This window comes from Cherax quadricarinatus, chromosome 7 (assembly GCF_038502225.1).
Source record: "Cherax quadricarinatus isolate ZL_2023a chromosome 7, ASM3850222v1, whole genome shotgun sequence".
Lineage (NCBI taxonomy): Eukaryota > Metazoa > Arthropoda > Malacostraca > Decapoda > Parastacidae > Cherax > Cherax quadricarinatus.
This window is the reverse complement of record NC_091298.1, coordinates 49420282-49423817: the sequence shown is the minus strand read 5'-3', so window position 1 is coordinate 49423817 and position 3536 is coordinate 49420282.

Sequence of the window (3536 nt, the reverse complement as noted above, 5' to 3'; positions counted from 1 at the left end):
TCAGCTGGGCTGTGGTTCGCATATTGGACTACTTGCGGTCAGCAGTAACACCCTGGTTGATCAGGCCCTGATCCATCGGGAGGCCTGGTCATGGATCGGGCCGTGAAGGCGTTGATCCCCGGGTAGGTAAACATCCATCTGTCCCTCTGCGTCCCCTATATCCATCCTCTTCACATCTCTCTTCAACCTCATCCAGCATCCACTGCTCCCGTTCACGAGCTACGACCGTACAGGCCACAATTCTCTCTTGTGTCAGTCGCTCCATCACCTGGTAAACAGACTGTGGGTGATTCAACAACTCCAGTCGTGTCTAGTTAGCAATAAAGCCTGAAGCTTGAGTGTCAGTTGTGATCAGCTGCTGGGGGAGGTGGCACGGTGCCTCTCTCATGGCACTAAACACTTTTCTAATTAGGACAATTAGATACATGGCACTGTGTGAATATCTTTGAGACAACACTGCAACACTACCAGTAAGACTGTTGTTATACAACACTGCAACACTACCAGCAAGACTTGACAACACTGCAACACTACCAGCAACACTTGTTTACACAACACCACCAGCAAGACTTGTTGACACAACACTGCAACACTACCAGTAAGACTTGTTGACGCAACACTTCAACACTACCAGCAAGATTGGAATACAAGACCGGGTACTACTACCAGTCTCTATCACACTGGTACGTAGCCCAAGCTGTTGCTTCCAACATAGCAACATCTCCAGCTACGCGACCCACTACACTAACAACCTAGTTGATCAGGCTGTCATCCACCGGGAGGCCAGGTCAAGGACTAGGCCGCGGGGGCGTTGACCCCCGGAACACCCCCCAGGTAGACAGACCTCTTTCACACCCACATTGACGCTACCTTCCGCAGCTTGGACATACACAAATAACCCGCACCTTGAGACTGGGTGCTAATTTGGCTTATCTACAAGGAAAGTGATATCTACACTTACATTGCAATCTACACCTTATATTGCAATCAACAAGGTACCTAACCTAGGTTAGGTACCTTGTTGATTGCAATATAAGGTGCAGAACGCATTACGAAGTAAATGAAGATATTCCAAAGTAGATTCTTGACACGTAGATAACAAGCCAAAGTAGCACCTGAGACTAAAACGTATAACGACGTTTCGGTCCGTCTGGGATCATTAACAAGTTAAACAGAAACGAGAATGGTAGGGGCGGCGGGGGGGGGGGAGAAAATTTTAATCACAACAACAGGCTATAATACACATCTGTGTTGACTCAGGACTAAGAACATAAGAATGCTGAGACAGTACTGCAGTAGGCCTACTGGCCCATAACACAAGCACTGCAGTAGGCCTACTGGCCCATAACACAAGCACTGCAGTAGGCCTACTGGCCCATAACACAAGCCCTGCAGTAGGCCTACTGGCCCATAACACAAGCCCTGCAGTAGGCCTACTGGCCCATAACAAGCACTGCAGTAGGCCTACTGGCCCATAACACAAGCCCTGCAGTAGGCCTACTGGTCCATAACACAAGCACTGCAGTAGGCCTACTGGCCCATAACACAAGCACTGCAGTAGGCCTACTGGCCCATAACACAAGCACTGCAGTAGGCCTACTGGCCCATAACACAAGCACTGCAGTAGGCCTACTGGCCCATAACAAGCACTGCAGTAGGCCTACTGGCCCATAACACAAGCCCTGCAGTAGGCCTACTGGCCCATAACACAAGCCCTGCAGTAGGCCTACTGGCCCATAACACAAGCCCTGCAGTAGGCCTACTGGCATTGCTAGACCAAAAACGTGGGTTGAGAGAGATGAAAGGGAAGGATCTATAACGCCCCCGGGGAAAGGGGGAATCTATAACGCCCCCGGGGAAAGGGGGGATCTACAATGCCCCCGGGGAAAGGGAAGATCTTTAGTGCCCCTGGGAAAGGGAGGATATTTAATGCCCCTGGGGAAAGGGGGATCTATAATGCCCCTGGGGTAGAGAGATATTAGCACTGAGTTGTGTTCCCTGGGTCGGCGTTATCACCTTCCTTCCTTAATTACCTTCACCATCATTCTTAATAGGATACCGGACCTCGTCGTACCTACTCTTGATACCGTGTACTCAATTTAACAGCTTTCCTGCTGCTATAAAACATAGAAATTATTCTTAGTAACGTTTGAGGAGAAGGAATGACAGGAGAGGCACCAGTTTGAACCGTGCCACCCCCAGCTTGAACCGTGCCACCCCCAGCTTGAACCGTGCCACCCGCAGCTTGAACCGTGCCACCCCCAGCATTAACCGTGCCACCCCAGCTTGAACCGTGCCACCCCTAGCTTGAACTGTGCCACCCCCAACTTGAACTGTGCCACCCCCAGCTTGAAATGTGCCACCCCAGCTTGAACTGTGCCACCCCAAGCTTGATCTGTGCCTCCCCAGCTTGAACTGTGCCACCACCAGCTTGAACTGTGCCACCCCCAGCTTGAACTGTGCCACCCCAGCTTGAAATGTGCCACCCCCAGCTTGAACTGTGCCACCCCTAGCTTGAACTGTGCCACCCCTAGCTTGAACTGTGCCATCCCCAGCTTGAACCGTGCCACTCTCAGCTTGAACTGTGCCACCCCCAGCTTGAACTGTGCCACCCCCAGCTTGAACCGTGCCACTCTCAGCTTGAACCGTGCCACCCCAGCTTGAACCGTGCCACCCCCAGCTTGAACTGTGCCACCCCAGCTTGAAATGTGTCACCCCCAGCTTGAACCGCGCCACTCTCAGCTTGAACCGTGCCACCCCAGCTTGAAATGTGTCACCTCCAGCTTGAACTGTGCCACCCCCAGCTTGAAATGTGTCACCCCCAGCTTGAACCGTGCCACCCCCAGCTTGAACTGTGCCACCCCCAGCTTGAACCGTGCCACCCCAGCTTGAAATGTGTCACCCCCAGCTTGAACCGCGCCACTCTCAGCTTGAACCGTGCCACCCCCAGCTTGAACCGTGCCACCCCAGCTTGAACTGTGCCACCCCAGCTTGAAATGTGTCACCCCCAGCTTGAACTGTGCCACCCCAGCTTGAAATGTCACCCCCAGCTTGAAATGTGCCACCCCAGCTTGAAATGTGTCACCCCCAGCTTGAACCGTGCCACCCCCAGCTTGAACCGTGGCACCCCCAGCTTGAACTGTGCCACCCCCAGCTTGAACTGTGCCACCCCCAGCTTGGACCATGCCACCCCCAGCTTGAACTGTGCCACCCCCAGCTTGAACTGTGATTAAAGCGTCACTGGATATTATCAGAGAATGTACAGTGTTCTCAAACACCAGCTGCTGCTGATGCTATCTCAGGGACCTACACACACACAACACAAACACGCACACACACTACACACACACACAACACACACTACACGCAACACACACTACACACATACCACACCCACTACACACACACACACCACACACACACACAACACACACTACACACACACAACACACACCCACCCACACAACACACACCACACACACTACACACACACAAACACACACTACACACACACAAACACACACTACACACACACA